Source organism: Podarcis filfolensis (assembly GCF_964270895.1).
Source record: "Podarcis filfolensis genome assembly, chromosome: 7".
NCBI lineage: Eukaryota > Metazoa > Chordata > Lepidosauria > Squamata > Lacertidae > Podarcis > Podarcis filfolensis.
The window spans coordinates 23,995,607-24,020,057 of NC_139603.1; the positions used below are offsets into that span (position 1 = coordinate 23,995,607).

Here is a 24,451-nt window from a genome sequence, read left to right on the forward strand (position 1 = left end):
TAATTTCCTCAAGGATAAGTTGGCAATTTACCAGCTGTTCCTATTTAATCTTAACCATTGGCATGTGTGTTTAAGCCTAATACATGCTTTGAGTCTGGGTAACGGAGGCATAATCTTTGTCGCTATAGAAAAAGCCACCTTTGCCATTATCGTTCTGCACCTAAATCACCCCTTAATATTAAAGCAAAGGAGTGTTTGTTTTTCATAATGACTTGTTAAAATATTCAGTATAAAATGCAAATACAAACGTGTACTCTCCTATGGGCTACCAAAGGTGATTTGTCAAAAATGATCACACTCATTTCCTTTCCTCCACAGGCAGAAAATTAACACTGAAACACTCGACTCTGCTATAGTAACTTTTCCCTGTATTTGCTTGTTTATAAGCCCAGAGAGCAATTTCCATTTATTCACTGTGAGCCTGGGAGGAGGGATTGAACTTCTCCTTGGCACTTTGTCGTCGTACTGTAATGTCAGCATCCATTATAAGCAGCAGATGTTTGGTAATGATAATTTAGTAATGAATAGGTGTGTGTGGAGCCCCCTGAGGAATTTCTCCGGCTGTAAACGCTTCCCTCGAAATTCTTCAGGAACCTCCATGTTTGCTTGGCATTTTTGCTTCAGGTAAAATATGGCGGCAACCAGTGCTTTTTTTCTTCTTAAAAAAATGTTTCGGGGTACTCTCATTTTGACTCAAGAAAATCACCATTTTATAGTTCAAATCGGGAAAGTTAAATACAGTGGTACTTCAGTTTACAAACTTGATCCGTTCTGGAAATCTGTTCTTAAACTGAAACCATTCTTAAACCCAGGTGCGCTTTCCCTAATGAGGCCTCGCCGCCACCAGTGCCCTTCCACCATTCGGATTCTGTTCTTAGACTGAGGTAAAGTTCTCAAACCAGGACACTCCTTCCGGTTTTGCAGAGTTGGTAAACCAAATCGTTCTTAAACCGGACTGTTCTTAAACCGAGGTACCACTGTACCATAAATGGATGAAAGTACAAATGTTTACAAAATGTTTAGGGGTACGTGTACCCCTTCATCCCCCCAGAAAAAAAGCACTGGTGGCAACTCTTATGATGTAATCCAGCACAATGACGCCAAGGTTCCTAGCACTGCAGTCATTTTACCAGTAGTTATTACATGGCAGGAGAAGATGCATATTTAAAAAGTTCTCTGTTTATGTAGGCAGTGGCATCGCAATGGGGGGGCTGGGGTGGTGGTTTGACCCGGGTGCCATGTCTGGGTGTGTGTGACAAGCAGCCATCGTGCCGCCGCAGCCGCATGTGGAGAATCTTCCGTTCACGGCTGCAGCTGCGAGTAGAGGATCCCAGAGCCAGCAGCAAACCACTATGTACAGTGCATGTGCGGCGTCACATGCATGCGCTGTACATAACGATGCCGCACATGAGCTGTACATAGCGGTTTGCCGCCGGCACCGCTCAAGCACCGTACGGACAGTGGTGGGATCCCTTTGTCGCCGCTACAGCTGCATGTAGAGGATCCTCCGTTCGTGGCTGCAGCGGCAACGGGGGGATCCTGGCACCATCCGTACGGCACTAGAGGGGCGGCACCAGCAAACCGCTATGTACAGTGCATGTGCGGCATCACTACATATGGCGCATGCACCCTACGTAGTGACACCCTGCCCCGAGTGTCATGACACCTTCTTTCACCCCTGTATGCAGGGCACCTCCATGTGGTCTATGCACCCACACACATTGGACACGTCTCTCTCAAGCATGCACAAGATGCTTATCAGAGGGTCTGAGTCCCTTGGTGTCAGAGCAGGAGGGCAGTCCTTACTGCAACAGTGACCTAAGTGCAAAACTTTCTTTTTTTCACATAGAAGCAAATGGGAACTTGCTCTCCAACAGCTGCTGGACTCCTAACACCCATTAGCTCCAACCAGCATGTGAATGGCCAGGGATGATGGGAAATAGTTTTCCAGCATAATTTCAAGCCCTCCAAGTGTCCCTATTTTCCAGAGATGTTCTGGATTTAGAGAAGCCATCTCGGTTTCTTATTTGATCACAGAATGTCACACTTTTCCTTAGGATGTCCCTATTTTCAATGGAGAAATGTTGGAGGACATGGAGTTATCAGACCCCCAAGCCGTCTGAAGGCAATGCTGTATAGGGAAGATTTTTTTTTTTTAAATGTTTAATATTTTATTATGTTTTCATATATGTTGGAAGCTGCCCAGAATGGCTGGGGTAACCCAATAAGATGTGTGGGGTATCAATAATAAAATTATCATTATGGAATGGGACATCCCTATTTTCATCGGAGAAAGATCGGAGATTATATAATTTAAATGACTATTGCTCTTTGTTCTCTGCTGTCAGGGTGCTGTCAGTGGCTCCCAGCTGGTTGCCCAGAAAGTATGAAGACAAGAAAAAGTTACAGTCTTACAGTCTGTTTTTCTTTCAAACTTTACAGAGAGAGGCTATAGAACCCATCCTCTTGGATAATGACATTGTTCTGTTTGAATCTCTACGCCGTCTCTCGCACTTCCACAATTTTTGTCATCATCATCACTTCCTGTACAGGTGCTGCTATGTGCCCTCTGTCTTTCAGCTCTTTGCTCTCCTACTTTTAAGGCTCGCCAGGTTCTGGGAGATGGAGGGTCTGGAATGCTTTCTAATGTCAATGTGTCAGCTGGCTGTTGTTCTGACTCTCCCACGATTTCCCAACTTTACCCCCTCATCTGCCTCTGAGCTGCTTCCTCCCTCAAACCCTTGTTGTAAATCTATACTGTCTTCCTCTTCCTCCTCCCGGGAAGGGTCAGGGTGGGGAGGGGGTCTCTACCATTCCTCCTCTGCCCAATCCCTGACAATTAGTTTTCTTTAACAGTGGAAGCAGGTTTTCAGATTATACACAGCTCTTCCCCAGGCTTTGATTATGAGAGCAAAAAATGAACATGCAATAGTCTAGATAGAAGCAACTGGGTAGTCAGGCGGATGGTTACTTGGCTGCAGAAGTTTACTGGCCATTGCTGTTGGCATGGAGATAGTCTAGGTTGAATGCAAACATGCCATTCTGATGTCATGTGTGATGTCACAAAGAGGATATGCTTTAAGTCTTGGTAAAGCCAAAAGCAGTTAACAGTCAGATGGCATCTCAGCACTGTCAAGATGGATCGTCACAATAGGTGATGAATAGTTTTATTTGGGGGATATATTAACTTTTACTATTGGGGGAAAGTTTTAGATTGGATTACCAGTTTGTAACCCATTAAGTTGAGGCCAATAGATATACATTCACAACCCTGTACCCATCAAACAATCAACTTTATGGGTGAATTTGGGACTGATTCCTACAACCACATTTCCTTTCTCCACTCTATAGCAGTTTTTTCTCTGTAACTGGGGGGTGGGGACCCAAGAAGGAGAAGATAAGGAACCAGGAATAAGATCTAGATGAGTATTGTAAGGATCTAAGCTTTACAAGTGAGGGGGCTAGGAAGATGGCTTTGTGGTCCAGCATAGGAATGATAGGTGCTTCATATTATTGAATTCCTGTTCCACAAAGAAGAAGTCTTTGAGCTCTTTGCTCTCCTACTTTTAAGGCCCGCCACGTTCTGGGTGATGGGGTTGGGTGCTCATCTCACTTTCAGGATGAGGGAGCCGGCATTTGTCCACAGACAACTTTCCGGGTCATGTGGCCAGCAGGACTAAACTGCTTCTGGCACACAGAGGTCCGTGATGAGTGCCAGAGCGCACAGAAATGCCATGTACCTTCCCGCTGCAGCGGTACCTATTTATCTACTTGCGCTGGTGTGCTTTCGAACTTGTAGGTTGGCAGAAGCTGTGACGGAGCAATGGGAGCTCACTACATTGCGGGGATTCAAACCGCTGACCTTCCAATTGGCAAGCCCAAGAGGCTCAGTGGTTTAGATCACAGTGCCACCCACTGTAGAGTACAATGGGTTCCTTTGCCATGATTTGCTCTTGATGAAACCCAAACTGTCACCACCACCCCTTGCCCGCATTATATCCTGTGGCTGCTAGTTTTCATAATGTTCTCTGATCATTTACCAAATAGTAATCTCTTAATACTTATAAAGCTTTCCCATCAAGAATTCCTAGTATTATGCTTATTTTGCTCTAGTCCTCTGGGATCTTCCTATCTTCCAAGAGATGAAGAGCATAATTGCCCATGACTCCATGATTACTGCACCTATTTTTCCCCCCTCTTACTCTCGGGCAAATTTCATTTAGACTCTTCTGACATCTGAACATCCATAATAACTGAATACATTCATTAATCTGTATCTTCCCTTTACAGGCCTGCAGCTTTCCTTGTTAACGTTGACTAAAAGCCTGGCTTGAGCCTCCATTTTGTCACCTCTTATTGCTTTGTGTTCCTTACATTACAATCGTCTCATGTTTTCCGTCCCACAGCTTTAAAGCCTTGCCTTACATCACCATATTTCCAAGCTTTGTATTACTAATTGCCATTCTTTTCATAATTTTTGTCTTCCTAATGCTGCGGCCGCTCGCTCCTCTTTTGTGCTCAGCTGAAGTAATCGTGTGTCTCCTCTCTGTAAAAGCACTTTCAATTCTCAGCTAATTAAAAGCATTTCTTATATGACCATGCTGATTTCTTCCTCGGTCTTTTTATTTTTCTCTCCTTTGGCAAAATGGCTTCCTGCTATCAGCATCGTGCTTCTCTTGAACCTCAGTCCTGAGCATGTGGGGAAAGTCCTGAGCATGTGCTATGTACACATAACTTGCTTTCAGGTAGCTGTGCTTAGGACAATGGCTTTGGAAACAGGGAGAGAACTATTGGCTGGTCACTTGGGTTGAGAACAGAGACTAGGAGTGCCCAACAACCTCTCAGAAGACATTTTCTGAAGGATTTGTTGTTGTTGTTTTCTTACCACACTTAGACAAAGATGGATCTAGGCACATTACTAAGCCACGTATCTGGTCCTTCAGAAGAAATACAACCCCATCTCTGGGGTTGTCCTGACAAGCAGTCAAACTATTCTCTCTCTCTCTCTCAGAGTCGCCATCTTGCTGGGGTCCATTACTGTTGTTGTTTCCTGTATTTGAAACCCTCCTGAGCTTTCCTAGGACATGAGGTCTCCTCACCATCTCACTGACAAGTATTACCAGATAGCTTACCACTACTCCCTCAATAAAGAAACAGTTCAGCTCTTTAATACCACATTTCCCATATCTTTTGGTAGTAAAGAATCTATATTTCTTGCATTGCAAATTCACTACAAACACGAATAAGACATAACGAAGACTATCTCTTTTTTTATGCTGGGCAATGTGTGTGTAAATAAGAGCAGGGACAAAATTACGCATAGTGTTTTGTGAACATTTATCCATGGAAACCATCCCGTGTTGATTTGGATTATTTTAAGCAGAGGTTATCCGTCATGGATGCTCCAGTTGAGATTCCTGAATTGCAGGGGCCAGACTAGATGAACTGCCATCTTCTGTGTATAAATCAGTTTAACACAGATTCCTCTTCCATCCAAAGCTGAAGTGATGCAGGTGTCAGGAAGGCATCTCTGCCCTGCTACACAGGCCGCTACTGAACGGTATGATATCATTGTGGAGAAGGCACCAAGCAACTGCATCCAAAAAGAGGCCATTTCAAGTAGAGAGCCAGTGTGGTGTAGTGGTTAAGAGCGGTAGACTTGTAATCTGGTGAACCGGGTTCACGTCTCCGCTCCTCCACATGCAGCTGCTGGGTGACCTTGGGCTAGTCACACTTCTCTGAAGTCTCTCAGCCTCACTCACCTCACAGAGTGTTTGTTGTGGGGGAGGAAGGGAAAGGAGATTGTTGGCCACTTTGAGACTCCTTCGGGTACTGATAAAACAGGATATCAGATCCAAACTCTTCTTCTTCTTCTGGCCTTCTTCTTCTTCTGGCCTTGCTAACATATAGGTAAAGGTAAAGGGACCCCTGACCATTAGGTCCAGTCGTGACTGACTCTGGGGTTGCGGTGCTCATCTTGCTTTATTGGCCGAGGGAGCCAGCGTTAGTCTGCAGACAGCTTCCAGGTCATGTGGCCAGCATGACTAAGCTGCTTCTGGCGAACCAGAGCAGCACATGGAAACACCGTTTACCTTCCCGCCAGAGCGGTACCTATTTATCTACTTGCACTTTGACGTGCTTTCAAACTGCTAGGTTGTCAGGAGCAGGGACCGAGCAACGGGAGCTCACCCCGTCGCAGGGATTTGAACCGCCAAACTTCTGATCGGCAAGTCCTAGGCTCTGTGGTTTAACCCACAGTGCCACCCGCGTCCCATATAGACGCTAACATATAGAATAGCTTAAATCTGAAAGTGGTAACCAGAGCAGACTGAATAGGGCAGGGGCAGTGTGGAAGACTTCTAGAACACTGGTTTTCAAAGTCTATGGAGATTCTGGGATCCCCAAAAAGCTTGTTGGTTTTACTCAGGGAGACGTTTCATTAGTGGTGGGTGCACGTCCTAGAAGATGTCCCAGAATGCTTTGTGTTCTGGGCTACCCCACATATTTGAAAACCACTGCAAAAACACATTATAAGCAATATTATCTATGAGATTCCAATGTTTTGTTTCTTGAGCTCTTCTCTCCTATCCTTCTGCTATCATTCCCCATGAGGCTTAGTCTCTTCTTGAAGGTGTCATGGTTTGCACCAAAAACCCAGGGCAGAATTCTATGGAATGGCCAACAGCAGCTTAGCTCAGATCCTTTGCATACACATCTCTGGTATCTCACCAATCAGTTTCTACTTTGGTTTATATATTTATATTATGGTGTACATTAGGTTTGAAATAGGAGAGTGAAAGTTTGGAACATGTCTTACAAATGAACATGTGAGTTCCAGGGCCCTCTCATTTTTATAAATTAAATCCTGGTTTTGGTATAATAGATACCAAATGGAACATATTTTTAATGAAAACCAATTGTGTTTCCCAAGGATGTTTGGTGCATTGTGAGGCCAATCTATTCACACAGCATAATGCAAGTTATGGAGCTATTTTTTAAAGAAGAAGAGCATGAAATGGCATGTCTGCAATAAAGAGATTTTCTATAAGGCCATTTCTTGCATTGTTCCAGATCAGTCTTGGAAATAAAACATTAGAGCTCTCGATTCCTTCTCTGTGTTGCTCTAATGTGCAGTTCAAGGTAGTTTTCATTTTAGTTTTCATTGGTTCGAATGGCTGAATATTCAAACACAGTTTGTGGTGGGAATGTACTGTTTTCCATAGTGGTCCTTCTAGCTGAAGTGAGCAGCTGTGTGCTACTTATGCTGTGTTTCTTCTTCCTTTTAAAGTATGCCTTCCAATGCAATATGTGAAGGAAACAAATAATACAGACCTAAATTATATGCATGATGAGGATCACAGGCACTCATCCAAACTATTGCCTTCATAGTCATAAAGAGCGCAATTTAAGTCAAGGTTCCTTTTGTCCAGACTTTCTGGGAATATGCCATGATTATTTACATTCTGCATAGGATTTTAAAGATTGGTTTTCTTTGTTTCCTGTCCATTGTATTTTCTTGCTTTTATCATGTTGTAACCTTGCCCTAGAACCATTGACAAAGGGCAGGTATTAAATAAAATACTAAAATAAGGTAAAGAAAGGTAATGGTAAAGGACCTCTGGACGGTTAAGTCCAGTCGAATTTGACTATGGAGTGTGGCGCTCATCTCGTTTCAGGCCAAGGGAGAAAAATTATTATTATTATTATTATTATTATTATTATTATTATTATTATTTATACCCCGCCCATCTGGCTGGGCGGCTTCCAACCGAATATTAAAAACAATACAGTATCAGACATTAAAAACTTCCCTAAACAGGGAAAAGTAAAATACAGTTGTTTATTGCCTTGACATCTGCTGGGAGGGCGTTCCACAGGGCAGGTGCCACTACCGAGAAGGCCCTCTGTCTGGTTCCCTATAACCTCGCAGCGAGGAAACCACCAGAAGGCCCTCAGCGCTGGACCTCGGTGTCCGGCCTGGATGATGGGGGTGGAGACGCTCCTTCAGGTATACAGGATCGAGGCCGTTTAGGGCTTTAAAGGTCAGCACCAACACTATCTGCAGACAGCTTTTCCAGGTCATGTGGCCTACATGACTAAAACTGCTTTTGATTCAAGGGACACTGTGATGGAAGTCAGAGCACATGGAAATGATGTTTACCTTCCTGCTGCAACAGTACCTATTTATCTACTTGCACTGGTGTTCTTTCAAACTGCTAGGTTGGCAGGAGCTAGGACAGAGCGATGGGAGCTCACCCCGCCGCACAGATTCGAACTGCTGACCTTCCAGTCAGCAAGCTCAAGAGGCTCAGTGGTTTAGACCACAGTCCCACCCGCATCCCTAATAAAATAAAAATAAAATAAAAATAACATAAAATAAACCCTGGAGCCTGACTTGGACCAATACATGACCAAGGGACATATAAACAGAAATAAAGAATAAAGTGTTATTATACATGGGTAAAGTATTTTTGGTGTTGTTCTAGGCTATGAAGGACAACAGTCAACTCTTAAATCATATCTGGAAATATGGGATAAAAGTCTAGTTGATATTAATAGCATGGAGCTGATAAAACTATACCTGGTATAGGTGCTTATAGAAAAGCAGGTGTTGAGAAAAGTGTTCCAATATGTCCCAGACACTGCTATCCTACAGGCAAACTAGACCTTAAATGTGTCCTGGAGTTAGCCACTACAAATCTCTTCAAATATTTAAATAGGATAACTAAATTGGGATCGTATGGGGGGGGGGGAGTTTGCACTTGCCATGGTCCTCATCAGAATTATCCCCATGCCAGATATTCTGGGGTTTTTTTTTAAGCTACTCAGTGCCACATTATGCAACAAACACTGGCTCCTCATTTTCTAACATAAGAGAACTTTTTTTCCAGCATGCAGGGTCCTGCAAATTCCATCATCATCATCCTTTACCGCATTTGTTGTCCACTTTATTTTAAAAAAATCCCGAGGAGACTTAATAACCAGCAGGTAAAATCTATTAAAAGCCATTAAAAAGAAGAAGAAGAACACAGCATACTATGCAAAAATTTTAAAACGTTCATTTAGCAATACAATAGAAGGGCAAGTCCTACATCACCAACCTAAAACATGGGCACCACAATAGAGGCCAATGTAAACACAAAAAGCCTGAGTAAATAAAAATGTTTTAGCTTGTTGCCTGAAAGTTGACAAGGATGATGTCTAATGTTCTACCCTTGGGACAGCATTCCACAAACAAAATTAAAAGGCGTTTTAATTAAGTAAGGGATCATGCTTTGCTCTGTATATAGAAGTACTCTGTTGCCCTCTGCTAGTGCCAGGTATTGCAGAAAAACTGATGCATGCTATATGTATTGATCCAAATTTGGTCACCTCCACATGACTCTCATTCTCAATGGGATCGCCTGATGAATCATAGCCAAAATGGCAGCTGCTGCATGAGTTGTAGCCAAAGTTATAGCCACCCAGAGTGGCTGGGGCAACCCAGTCAGATGAGTGGGGTACAAATAATAAATGATGATGATAATGCACATGAATCATGGTCAAAATGGCCATTACCATTGAATCATAGCTACATCAGTGGTTGCCTCTAGACTCACAGTTGATCATGAGACTCGTGGTAAAAAAAACTGGTGATCACCACGGGACTTGTGCCCAAAACAGTGGCTGCTACAGATCTTGTGGCTTCATGACTTAGAGCTGAGCACAGGCTGCCCCTGATCACTGGGTGATCCCATCAGTGAAAATGAAAAATATTTCCTGGGTGACCACTGCATGAATTGTAGCTGCCTGAAAGGAGCCCAGATTCTCTGACCTGGCACATATCAATATGTTCCCCTAACCCAAGTGTGCAGACTCACCTCTACGTAAGTTCATTTTGTGTGTTTATGGTGGTAGTTCACTTCATGAGTGCCTGGTTCCAGATGGCTTCCGCCTCTTCCCACCATTGCCTCAACATCGCCTCCACTGGGCTTTTCCATGGCGAGTGCTTCCTTGCAGAGCTGTCTCTTTTGGCTGCTTCGTCGAGGCCTCATTCTGATGGCCAATTAGAGGAATGAACCAGTGGAAGTTGCAGCGAACAGTGGTGTGGTGCTGTACCTTGACTTAACATACCTGCAGAGTGGGCCAGAGAATCAGAGTTGTCACTCTAGTTCACTTGGCCAGCCACACCTCGCTCAACACCGACAGATCCAGGGATTGGTTCCTGCTTGCCAGCAAATCATAAAATTGTAGAGCTGGAAGGCTTCCAGACCATCATCAAGTCCAACCACCTGCAATGCAGGAATCTCAACTCAATGGAAGACAGCGTGTGGGTCTTCTTATGGAGCCACCCTCCACACCTTTATTGGGTAAGGCACACAGAAAAGGATCTCTGATGAAGGCCAGCAGGACCCAGGTTTATTCATGTGGGGATAGGTGGTTCGTGAGCAACTCATAAAGCCTTATGCAACTCAGAACCCCTGTTGCTCACAAACCACCTATCCCCACATGAATAAACCTGGGTCCTGCTGGCTATCATCAGAGGTCCTTCTCTGTGTGCCTTACCCAATAAAGGTGTGGAGGGTGGCTCCATAAGAAGACCCACACGCTGTATGGCTCAGGACCCGAACATGCAGCCTGTAGTGTTCTAGTCCATGAAGAAACTTGCCACCTCATTTGATGTTTGTGTGACGTACAGGGTGGTTGGAACATGCCTTACAAATGAGCTTGAGTTCCAGCACCTCTCCTTTTCAGAAATTAAATCCTGGTTATAATATATGAGATTTGCTTCCTGAGTAAATCAGTGCTGATGGGCTGTGTAGAAAAACAGCCATTTAAATGCAGATTCATATGAGGGAGGAATAAGAGGCACATGGGGAGTTCAAGTGCAGTATTACCATAAGAAGTTTCCTGAGAAGGAAACAGCAAATGTCTTCATGGCGGGGGATGCAATGCAGGAGGTCATGAGCAGGAGAAGAAAACACAGAGATTGAAATGTAGGCCATCATGGCTTTACAAAATGCCTTATTGGTTCAAAGGATACATGCTTCTCGTATGACAAGAAATGGTTTATTTAGTGAATTTCAAGGCACGTGTCAGAGGACAGCAATGGTAACATGATTTAATCAGTAGTATCTTAGAAACAGAAGAAGGGGGAAAGTAAAGAGGTTATTATACCCTAATCTAGGAGAGTGATAAGTAGTTATGGAGAAAATTTGGCACACTTTATTGCATTCAAAATAATTAAAAAGATTTCTTTGGCAATGAGCGTCGGTGACTGGGAAAGCTTGATGGAGAACAGCTAAATAATTGGGTTGGCAGGTACAAACGAAAATTTCAGAAAGTGGTTTTGAGAAAGGCAGGCGAGAGAATAATTGTGGGAAATTAAAATGGCCGCCCTCAGCCAGCTGTCACTGCTCAGAGCACTGCTACTGCTAACCACCACTGCTGCCAGGTATGCTTGCTAGGGCACACCCACAGAGATCTGGGCACACCAGGGCCTCCTCAAACCAAAAGTAACTATACCAACATTCCTTTATGTCAGGAGTGGGGAGCCTGTGGTCCTCTAGATACTTGCTGTATAGCTTAGTTGGTTAGAGCACAGTGCTGATAAGGCCACGGTTGCAGATTCAGTCCCCATAAAGCACAGCCACATATTCCTGCATTGATGGGGTTTGGACTATATGATCCTTCCAAATCTATGATTCTATTATTCTTGCTGACTACAATTCCTATTGTCCCTGATCATTGGCCACACTGGTTTGGGCTGATGGGAGTTGGAGTCCAACATCTGGAAGGCTACAGATATCTCATCCCTGATTTAGGTACATTATCTTGTAGTGAGTGAGAAGCAGTAGTGGCGACTTTCATCAAGTATCCTTCCCAGCTAAGATAGCATGTATTGCTCTCATCTATGATCTAATCCACCTTGAGGTCTATTTACACAAAAAATTAAGTTCATGATAGATGCATATTTTTTTAAAAAAGGTGCGTGCTTATACTATTCACTGAGGACAGAATGGATTGGTCATGGACTCTTGATCCTGACCACTGTTTGAGTCTGGACCTCATAGGTGCATGCTAACTGATGGACACCCTGATTGTGAAGGCTCTTGTCGTTCAAGAAAACATGTTCTGACAGCTGCCAAAGTTTACTGATGCAGAAGAGACTGGCGTCTCCCATCTCATCTCTCCATTCCCATCACCTGGCTCATGCCTGCCACACCAGGCTCAAAAAACTAGAGTCTGTCTAGCATTACTCGAAGTCTCATTTTTTTATTTGATTCTGAGTGATTGGTTATTACAGTTGTTGTTTTATCTGTAAGAAAGCTAGTTGGATGAAAATACAGCAGGAATGAATCTTAACCCACTATAATAATATGTATCCCTAGGTTTCCAGAAAATGTGGCTATAAAGGGGTTGGATGCTAGCTGTAATATCCTGTTCCAGGCTCAAGACTATTATGATTTGTTGAGCATAGGAGGAGCCACAGTGGGGCAGGAAAGCTGAAATAATGTCACTATATTTCACATCTGGCAACCAATGTACCCCTTTGGTTTCAGATAGTACATAGGTAGACGAGTCTTAAAAGCCCAGGACACAAAATTTCATGGCCATAGCAGCTATGGTAGCTCATTTACCAAAAGTACAGTGGTACCTCGGGTTACATACGCTTCAGGTTACAGACTCCGCTAACCCAGAAATAGTACCTTGGGTTAAGAACTTTGCTTCAGGATGAGAACAGAAATCGTGCAGCGGCGGCACGGCAGCAGTGGGAGGCCCCATTAGCTAAAGTGGTGCTTCAGGTTAAGAACAGTTTCAGGTTAAGAACGGACCTCCAGAACGAATTAAGTATGTAACCAGAGGTACCACTGTAATGTATTTAGCATTAACTCTGGAAGTGTATACTTGATTCTGACCAAACTAAGCCTCCCAGTGCACAGTACATCACTTCTGGTAAATGACCCAGCATAGCCACTAGCAGGCTGTGAAAATTTGTGTCCCAGACTACCTACTGGTTGCCAGATGTGATTTTTTTTCAGCTCTTCTGCCCCACCACCAATGTGGTGCTCTTCGGATGTTGCTGGATGCCTAACTCCCATCACCTCTATCAATTGGGATGACTGGGGCAGATGGGAGATGGAGGGCACTACCGCCTGGAAGAGAATGCCACATTCAATTCACTAAACAATTCAACGGTTCATCTAAAATACATTAAAAAATTGAACATAAAGCCGGTCAGTACATCTATTAGCATTACTCAATGCCTTCACATTGTGAAGTAGTCCATGCTGAGGAGCACCAAACAATCTCCTTTCTACATTTTTTACCAGTTTACTAGTTTTGGAACTTAACAGGCAGGGGCGCGACTTGAGCCCCAGATAATGGGTGCCCAAAGTGCATGATGGGGCACCAGAAGCCAGGTTCTGAGGTCTCGCGAGGCCTCGGACGTGACTTCCAATGCTCCACAAGGCACCAGAAGTTGTTTTGGGGGCCCTGTGGTGTGGGTGCTGAGCACCCACAACCAAAAATGTGGGTGCTCAGGCCCCCAGGGCCCCCTAGAGATGGTGCCCTTCTTAACCAGCTAGAACCCCCCTCTCTCTGAGCCAGTTCTTCTGTCACCAGGTGTCCTATGCAGGTTCCTAGCGCCAGAGAGTGGAGCAAGGAAGATGGAAACAACTATCTCTGATGGCAAACAGGATCTTTCTGTCCTCTCAGTGTAGCGACAATCAGTGGCAAAGCAGTGGGCTGGGAGAGGGGACAGCTCTCCAAAACAACACAAATATATCAAAGAAAGCAGTGAAGGAGGACATGATGCCTGCTCTGAAATGGCTTAAAAGTTTTAATGCAGTATAATTTGGGAAGGTGCTTTCCTCTTCAGTGTGGATAGAGTTTTCTGCAATTAAGACAGCACCTCCAAAAGCTGTCTCTAAATAATTATTGCTTATTTGCACAAAACCCCAACAAGCTATATTTAATTGCCATATACCCTGCAGAAAAATATTGAAAGTGGTTTTGCACAGATATAATATGTATTCTGCTTTGGGTTGGGGAAATTAGTAGCAATGTTAAGATTACAAATTATCATCCTATTACAGATTTAATAGGAAAAATAATAAGAAAAATTGTACGTGGGCTACTTTTCAATTACATATTGGTGAATAATATATTTACATCCTGTCAATTTTAATTTTACACATATGAAGAATACCAAATGAACTCTTTAGTCTTTACTCTAAGTTGCTTTCCTGTCCTGAAAAATTCTCTAATAATCTACTGGAAAGCTTTTGCTGCATCCTTTGAGACTTTCTGGTATATTAAAAATTATAAGAAATAATCCAAAAACAAAACATTTCATCACCAATGCTCTGACTCCGTCTCAGCATGCAGAAGATCTGAAAATGGCAACTTGATAAAATAAAAGCTGAACCTTGTCACAACATTCATTTTAAATAAAATAATGCTGTTGATAAAAGCTGGATATGATTTTTGTTGTTAAAGAAGGCAACACTGAGTGCTTTCTGTTTCAACCCCTCTGGTTTAATTGTTTTCTTGAAATATAATATAGAATAATGAAGTGAGTTTTTACCTACTCCCTACTAGGAATAAGGGAGAAATTTGCTTGGCTTGCATTTTAATGGGAAACTACCTAATTCACAATTCCTGAAAATATATGAACGGAAAGGCAGCTATTATTCAAAATTCGCACTGCTCCAAATTTTGCAGTGCAGCACTACAAGCACCAAAAAAAAAAAAAAAAGTGTAGAAAAGTTTGCATATTAGAGGAAAGCCTGCTTTCAAAATGCATCTTGGTAAAACTAATATACAAAAATACCTTATATTGTGTTGCTTGCAAAGAAAAGTGTGTATTACACAAAATTGCACACAATCATGTGTCTGTTAGGAGAAATGCACATTGAAATCCTGTCAAATTTTCGTGAGGACAATTTTCAAACTGATGCAGAAATGTGGGAGAATGATCAGAAGTCTGGGGGGGGGGGAAAGAGAAATGGAAAGAAACTGACAGCGACGGATTCATCCATCCATATTTCCTGGTTTCATTCTTCTTTCTATGGTTGGCCCACTTCAGTCTAAGGGCTGAGCACAGAATGGAGCTGAGAATGGTGGCCTGGTGCAACCACCCCATTCGGCGAAGGTATGTATTATGCAAAACTGATCAAGGTATTTTGGCACTGACATGAGTTAGACAATGCCCAAAGCCTTTCTTTTCCTTTCTGACAGTGTCGGGCTTCAGGGACTCGGCTTCCTCCCCCATGGCTGTAAATAAGCAGAACAAAGGAAAAGGAGTCTTCTTAGCAGTTAGATTCTTTAATAATCACAGCGAGAGACAAAAGAATGCATCTCTCTAGAAATGGTGGTGCTCCCAATTAAGGCTTACCCTCCCTCCGTCCGTGTTAATCTACATCGCTCCTACGTCTTGTAATCTGATCTTGTACCCGCTGCACTTTCTGTTCTGAGACTTTCTGAGCTCTTCTCGACCGTGGTGAGGAGGACTGCTATCCAACGACTGTGAATCTGTTTTTTTTTTTTTAATTAAATATTTATTGGTATTTTCAGAAAACACACAACAAACAAAAACAAAAAAAATAAACAAAATATTCGAAACTAAACAAAAAAAATAGAAAAAACACATACAGTTTCTGATACTTATTTTCCTCAACCTTATTTCTCAGACCTCCTCACACCTCCCCTTCTTGTATTCCAATTTAAATTGTCAATTCAGCAAGTCCTTAACTTATTTCTTCACCTTAACTTAAACATTTATTCTAACATACTGTTATTTTACTTTACTTCTTTTTTCCATTTCCTCCATTTATTTTTTAACAGCCTTATTCTTACTTAGTTAAAAAAAAAAGAAAAAAAAAAACCAATTTCACCTTATTAAAATTACACATCAATACTTATACCTCATTAATTTACTCTTGAACCTTTTTCCTAAGGTCGACCAAAATTTCCCTTCCACGGTTTACCCAATTTCCTTACCACTAACAAAATATAAAACAAACAAAGCAATGCAAATTATCCTTATGTACCCTTTGGATTCCCAACCTCCACCCACCCTTCTCCCGGTTCCAGTCCCCAACCAATATCCATCAGTCTTTATATTATTTATTTAGCCTGGAGATCTCAGGTCCGAGGCCCTTATGTCTCTCTCAGTTCCTTTCTGCCGGTCTCTTTGATAGACCTTGATGTTAAGCCCCAGGTCTCGGAGGGGCTCTGGCCCAACAGAATCGGTGTTGCTTCTAGCCAGTCCTCCATACTTAAAAGCAAAAGCAAAGCCTATGGGGTATTCCAACTCTTGTTTCAAATTTCTTTCAAATCCAAATGTCCCCACAGCTCCAGCTTCCACCTTCAACAAATTTATAATCCTCAGGTCTTCAGATCTCCTCAAAAGGGGATCTCTCCATTTTCCAAATTCCCAATCAAGCCAGGCTTTCCGCATCCAGTTTTTATTGTCCTTTTTTGTCATCATGTCAGGCCTCATATTGTAGCTCTCCTTTGACTCCTGCAAACCTCCATCTCCTCCTTCGTTTTCTTCAAAAAGAACGTATTGCTCCATCGTGTCTACGCTTTCGGTTTCATTTATTTGTTCAGTTGAATAGGCTTCCTGTTTCAAATCCTTATCAGACTCCAAGCTGTTGTTTACTGTCCAGTGTAATAGCGCTACCTCTGTAGACAAAGCATCGTACTCATCTTGTAAGTTTCCCAAGAGAACCAGTGCTCTGTCCAATTCTGCTTGGAATTTAGACACTCCAGCCATTTTTGTAATGTAGTATCCTTGTTACCCCTCTAGGGGGATTTAATTCCTTGATCTTCCTTTCAGCTCAAAAACCAAAAGTCCAGTTATTTTGTATCAACCTTATTTTCAACAAGTTATCCCGAATAAACCAGCAAAAACAGCAGAAACAATGTTCTCTTTTTCCAGCTGACAACTAGCTGACTAGCAGCTCACTTGACAGCTGTCAAAATCTTCCATGCAACAGGCTTTCTCATCGGACGTTCCCGGGTCTAGGGGGGGGTGTAGTTTCAGCTCCCAAAATTCTTTTTATCCTCCAGAATATCCTCTTATAATGTCCAAACCGTGAGGTCAGGATCTTTAGTTAAAAAAAAGCAAGAAACAGATTCTCTCGACCTTAGCTGCCCAGTCCTTTGCTTTAAGTTGTTTACAAAGAGGGGGGGGTGGACTTCCTTTTTAGCCCCTTCCCGCTCGTTCCAAATCCAAGATAAGAAATTTTTTAAAGTTCCAATCTCCGTATTACTCACGGGTTGATGTTTTAGGATCCAATCACTCTTAGAAGAAGTTGGCGCTCTCTGTCAATGGCTTGCGGCTTCACTCCGTAGGTGAGGGAGTACTCTCAGCACCACGCCTTACCCTGCCTCCGTTCCGAAGCCTTTAAAGAGGCTCCGTCGCGGATTGGGGGGGCGCAAATGGTGCCCGCCGAGTCTCTGTGTTCACAGGCATCCGCGCCTGTGATTTTAAGGGTCCCCGCTTCGCCGCAGCGGCCAGACCCAGACGCTACGGAGCCGATTCCCTCCGGAGCTCGGAGGGAATCCGCCATTAAACAGTGGCACCAACCCGGAAGTCCTACGACTGTGAATCTGTTAACTCTCTCTCTTCCAGTGTTTCTTCTTCTAGTTGTTCCCCATCCAGTATTTCCCAGCTTTTGCCTTCTGAACTATGCCCCTTTGCAAACCACTGTTCTAAATCTATACTGTGCTCCTGGGGAGATTCAGGGTCAGGGGAGTGGGCAGCTCCCACCATGCCCCCTTATTGTAGCACTGTCCCTGACAGACAGTAGCAACTCAACAAGGATAAATTAAGCACCTAAGAATAAGCGGTCTCTTCATGACACCTGAAATCAGCTACTTGAAGTGGCCACCTAATGGTAGGGCAGGGATGGGGATCCTTTCTGGCCTAGTGGGTCAGATCATTATCTCCTTCCACCCTCATAGAGCATAGGGTGAGCCATCAGGTTGACATCAGGGACTCAGCTACACTGGCAAAGAAAAATTGCTTTATATTATTCATCCTAACACTGTGGCACCAGATGGCGCTGTGGAGTTCCATTTTTTGCCAACCCGATTTGTCATACACAGTTTGCAACGCGTTTAACTACAATGCTTCTCTGATTTGTCTAGGTCCAGCCCAGGTGACTGATAGGTGGGCAGTCTTTCTCAAATGTCAAAAGTTGACCCCTGCGAAAGGAGAGGTCTGTGTCAGCAGTGCCTCCCCAATAAAGTTGTGGCCTATTTGAACCCATAAACCAAAATACTCGTGTCTGTGTATTTATTGACCATGAGGGAACTGTGGGTCACGGGGCCTGGCACATAAGTCCACTCACTTTTTCTGGTGGGTGGCATTGAGGCTGGGCAGCCAGAAATCAACAGTGATGCGGCAAGGGGGGGCGGAGAGTTGAAGTCCCCTTCCGCATCGACCCAGCTACATCATAGGCTCTGGGAGGGGCCCCGTTGACCAATCAATGCTGGGAGGCAGCGTAGCCATGGGATATTTAACTGTGGTGCAGCCGGGAGGGCGCTCCTCTCTTGCCCTTTCGCCGGATCTCCCAACCCACCCACCCTCTTTTCAGGTTTTGCTCTGATATGACATTGCTATGAACAATTGTCGGCGGCCATATTTTGTGGGGCCGGGTAGGAATTTTTCCACTTTGGCAAATTTTCCACCAGCCGTTTGGTTTCCGTCACTTTCCAAGCAGCACCCAACAGAATTGAACTCTCTGCTCACAAGATGATGAGTGGAGGGCTCAATCCTGCTAGCAGCAGGGGTTTGCTTTGCCAGCACATTACCTCCTCGGAAGCAGCACCCAGGAGAACTGAAGCCTCTGCTCCCCAGTTGACTAGTGGAGAGTTCAATCCTACTGGTCACATGGGTCTGCTCTTCCAGCATGCACCCTGCAGTACCAAACAGAATGATAGATAGATAGATAGATAGATAGATAGATAGATAGATAGACAGACAAACTGACAGATAGATAACTGAAAAGCATGGGAAAAGGTATTCACTTGGCACTGAAAATACTGTAATTTACCTGCCAAGCGAGCCTCTCTGAGGAAGGCATTCCATAAGTGGGATGCCCCTACTGAAAAGGCCCTCACTCTAATAGCCACCCACCAAACTGCATTTGCCAGAAGTACCTAGAGAAAGATGATTTCAGGGTCTGGGTAGGTCCATGTGGGAGGACTGCACAGGGAATCTATAAACATGACTTCAAAAGGGAGAAGTCATGTTTATAGATTCCCCATGCAATCCTCCCACATGGACCTACCCAGACCTTTGGGGATTATGGGGACAGAACTACCCAAACTGTATAGAAATTTATTCATGTATGCGACTACAGTGGCAAGAATGTTATTTGCCCAAAAATGGAAAGATGAAGAAGTCCCGACGAAAGAAGAATGGATACAAAAACTTATGGAATACGCAGAAATGGCAAAACTTAGCGGGGGGAAATAAGGCAACAAACTTTTTATAAAAGAATGGAAGTGGTTTACGGAATATTTACAAACAAACTCTAAACAGATAAGAACATTGGCAGGATTATTGTAATAACCTGCAGTTTTATAAGAGTATACATTTAAAGTAGATGAATAAGTTAAGATGATTAAGTTAAGTTGGAATATGCAGAAAATATACCGTAATTTTCGCTCCATAACACGCAGTTTTTTCCTCCTAGAAAGTAAGGGAAAATGTCTGTGCGTGTTATGGAGCGAATGCCTACGGATGGCAGGGGAATCTGCTGCAGTTGTGAGCAGTCCGTGGCTCGCTTTGAAACAGCAAAGCGGGTGTAAGTGGCTCCTGCCAGCGAGCCGAGCCAGGGAGGAGGGAGAGAAGCAGAGCGGGGTTGGCTGCTTTAAAACAACCCCGTGCTCTCTGTCCCTGCCTGCAGTTTTTTGCTGTCCGATTTTGGATTAGCCACTGTAGGGGCTGTGTGTGTGTGTGCTTGAGCTATCGTTCTCCTCCTCCTGCTTCCCCTTCACTCTCCCAGCGCCCCTGCGCTCTCCTGCGACTTTAGGATTGATACTCTGTGTGTGTGTGTGTGTGTGTGTGTGTGTGTGTGTGTGTGTGTGTGATCGTTCTCCTTCTCTTGCTTCCCGTTCACTCTCCCAGTGCCCCTGCGCTCTCCTGTGACTTTAGGATTGATACTCTCTCTCTCTCTCTCTCTCTCTCTGTGTGTGTGTGTGTGTGTGTGTGAGGGATCGTTCTCCTTCTCTTGCTTCACTCTCCCAGCGCCCCTGCACTCTCCTGTGACTTTAGGATTGATACTGTGTGTGTGTGTGTGTGTGAGGGATTGTTCTCCTTCTCTTGCTTCCCGTTCACTCCCCCAGCGCCCCTGCGACTTCCAGCGCCCCTGCAACTTTAGGATTGATACACTGTGTGTCTGTGTCTCTGTGTGTGTGAGGCATCGTTCTCCTTCTCTTGCTTCCCGTTCACTCCCCCAGCGCCCCTGCGACTTCCAGCGCCCCTGCGACTTTAGGGCGACTTTAGCATGGATCCACATGGATCCTCAGGATTTTTGCATTGGGCTACCCCAAACTCACCGTCAGATCACATGTCTGTGGCCACAGCATGAACCACAAAAATCATACATCCACTGTTTCGTTTAGAATATTTTTTTCTTGTTTTCCTCCTCTAAAAACTACGTGTGTGTTATGGTCTGGTGCATGTTATAGAGCGAAAAATACGGTATATATATATATATATAAATTAAGGAACAACAGAAAGAGGAGGAAGGAAGTCGAGTTTTGAAATGTTAAAATGATAGTAAAGTTATTGACATGTATAAAACTGAAAATTATAAATAAAATTTTATATAGATGATAGATAGATAAATAGATGATGATGATGATAGATTAGATAAATGATAGATAGATGATAGATAGATAGATAGATAGATGATAGATATATGATAATAGATAGATATAGATGATAGATATAGACATGACTTCAGATGTACTTATTCCTGCGTGCAGGTCTGCAACATGGTTCATAGGTGTAAAAAATGTGGCCTGGATGCTCTCCTTGAGCAGTAACAATCGAAACAAAAAAGGACATGCCTTCTGTGCATTTGTCTGTCACAAAGTTGCCTTTCAGTACTTACCACTGCAATGTGGATTCCAGACACCGGTGTCTCTCTGCTCCCCTGCCGCCCCTTCTTCCTGGTTTTTAAAAAGGCAATCTGTGATCACTTGGAAAACATTTTCTCTGTCTCTATGCAATTTCCATATTACTAATGGCCCATATAGAAAATGGGGCTGAAAAACAGCTTGAAGGAAATTTATTATCCACTAAAATTATCACCTTCAGGTGGCATTCATAATGTGCACAAAAACTCCAACCCAAATTATCAAGATTAATTGGACTGAAGGGCCTCCCCCCCGCTGCTCAATTCAGTAAATACTACAGATGCTTTTAAAAAATGTACACTTTTAGCGTGTTATGCTATAACCTCATAAACATAGTTAAACAGCAGGGATACAAAGCAGCCAATGCAGAGTACTTTGAAGTCCCATTGACTTCACTGGGGGGACATGTACTTAACACTTCCCCTGAAATCAATGGGACTTAAAAGTGTTTCTGCCGAATTGTGCCCCATATGCTTATAATTAAAGCACTACTCTGAAAGGTCTAATGGAACATAATTTACTCCTACATTTCCCACAAACGAAAGTACATTTTTTTGAAGCACATCAAGAACAAGACATCAAAACCCTGATTAGGCTCCATCTTCAGTTTTTAGTAAGCAAATAAGTAAAAGAGTACAAGTGGCCTGAGCATGAACCATTGGTTAGTGGTTTATTGATATAACCCATTCAAGTCAGGTGAGGACGTTGTCTAGCTTGCACCTCTGCAAGCTTCTCTATGTTCAGGGAATAAGCCTCTACGGAACACAAATAACTGGGAGAAAATTAGCTCAAGTGCTGGTGTCCACAGATTCCAGCCATATTGGCTGCAGCTGAAGGGAATTGGAGACCAGAACATCTGGAAGCTGCAGGGGAGGCTGTACTAGGGTGACCTCAGCCAGAAGATGGGCTGCTTTCAGTCCAGTGGAACAGGCACCTAAACTTGCATAATTTCAGAATGCACAGAATCACAGCATGTGTAACTTCTAGGCAGTAGAGTGTCCTTGTAAGGCACTCAGAAGGGAGCAAAAAAGAGAGAGAGAGAGAGAGAGAGAGAGAGAAACGAGATTAGAGAAGGAGCTTTTATGGAAAAAGCTCAATTTATAAGCACAATTTTTGGGTTAAATATTAAAAGCTGTCCTAAAGATGAGAGGCAGATGGGAAATGAAAAATGAGATGGTGGCAGGCTAAAAGAGTATGGGCAGTGATGCTGCAGCATTTGAAGAGGAAAGGCAGAGGGGATGGAGCAATGGAAGCTGGGGTGCTGGCAAGAGAGAGAGACAATAGGAAAAGAGAAAGGAATAGCCATACTTTTCACAGTTTATGGTTTGCATGAGAACCATTTCAAAGGAAGAGGCAGAGCAGGTCCTTCGCATTCAGGATAAATTCAAAAAGATGACTTTCCTCAGCCACATCAGGGCTTTGATGGGCAGAAGCTAATGGCTATGGGGGTGAAGAAATAGGCACCCAAAACTGGGAATTTCAGAGTCAGAGACTGTGTTTGTCCCAGCAAGACACCTTCTGGGATCACTATGAGTTCAGTGGTGCAAAAATGGGCACCAAGCCAGGAATTCTGAAGGTCGGTCAGGCAGAGTCTCTTTGGCAGGGCTGTTTTTGAAATCATATGCTGCTTGTGTAATCTTTTAGAGTCTTCCTATAATCTCACCGAGTTTCAGGTCCTAAGACTATTCATAGTTTGGGAAAGGAAGCAATGCAAAAGAACGGGATTGTCCTGGAATGGTGATTGCGATGATTGGCCTCTAAGTGGGTATGTTGAAGCACTCCTTTAACGAAAGTCAAGAATTAACAGTTCTCAACCAAATGCTGACACAGTGTTGTCCTGGCTAAATTAGGAAACAGATAAGATGAGGATGATGAGGATGATTATAATTATTATTATTTATTTATTTACTTATTTATTTATTTATACCCCGCCCATCTAGCTGGGTTTCCCCAGCCACTCTGGATGGCTTCCAACAGAATATTAAAAATAGAATCAAACATTAAAAACTTCCCTAAACAGGGCTGCCTGTTTAGCGTTAGGTATACCCCACAGATATATCTCAGGCCAGTATGCAAAACATGAAACCAGCAATTATAATTATTGCTTTTCTAGATCTTATTCAGCCAATTTGAAGTCAGATACCAGTTATATAATACTCTGCCTTGTTATTTTATGTGTGTATGGATAGGCCTTTGCTCCCTTTGGAATATTTTATGCCACAGAATCTGTAATTGTATAACTAATATACCTATCCTGCTGTCTTTTCCTAATGGGTTTAAAACTTACATCCCATGTTTATATCTTTCATTATGATGAGATGATATTTGACAGTAAGCCTTTTGTTCTCTACCTGTGGTTAGAACCAATTGTTGAAATTCAAAGTGGTTCTCAAAGCCATATTTCTAATAATAATAATAATTAATAATAATAATAATAATAATAATAATAATAATAATAATAATAATTTATTTATACCCCGCCCATCTGGCTGGGCCTCCCCAGCCACTCTGGGCAGCTTCCATAGAAACAAAAAATACAGTAAAATATCACACGTTAAAAACTTCCCTGAACAGGGCTGCCTTAAGATGTCTTCTGAATGTCAGGTAGTTGTTTATCGCTTTGACATCTGCTGGAAGGGCGTTCCACAGGGTGGGCGCCACTACCGCCACTAACTCCTATATTCACACAATTCCTTAATGGAAAGTACAGAAATATCCAAGGGGGTGTCAGAATGCATCTTCCAAAACGTCCTAGGTCACCGGTGTTCTGCAAGGTTTGGTGCCCATGAAAGCGTCCCTGTAAAGTTCATTGTAAAATGAGTCTTTCCCACTCTTCAGTCCTCAGCTTGCCTTTGCTCTGAACAGGCATCTCCTGGACTAAACATGCCCCTTCCCCTCTCAATTTTGGGCTCCTATCTTGGAGCAGGGCTTTCAGTGTGGTTGCCCCTGTTTTATGGAACAGCATTCCAGTCGCGATACAACAGGCATCCACTATCTGCACATTCCAGAAACAATTGAAGACGTTTTTGTGTTCTGACAAGCTTTCAAGCAGCTGCTGTTTTCTGTGCTTTTTTTAAAATAACTTTTTATTCAAAATTAAAACAAAACATATTATCCAGAAGTATATCATACTTATCCCCCCCATTTTTCCTCCCTCCCCTCCCTCCCCCCACAGAACCCCCCCCCCCCGACTTCCCTCAGTTCCAGTCTTTGATTTCTCTAAAAATGCTGTTTTCTGCATGTTACACAGTTGTATAGATCCTCAAACTATTTAGCTGATTATTATCAATAAAAAGGTTGTGAATGT

General features: G+C 43.2%; 1 long non-coding RNA gene across 1 annotated transcript in view; it reads left to right on the top strand.

Annotated features, from left to right (window-relative positions):
* The window catches only part of LOC310767268, a 28,341-nt gene extending 23,171 nt beyond the window's left edge, over positions 1 to 5,170 (top strand). Inside the window, exon 2 of the long non-coding RNA XR_014550822.1 lies at positions 5,012 to 5,170. This is a non-coding gene — a long non-coding RNA (uncharacterized lncRNA). The remainder of the gene's footprint in view (positions 1 to 5,011) is intronic.
* Positions 5,171 to 24,451: the final 19,281 nt, after the last annotated feature.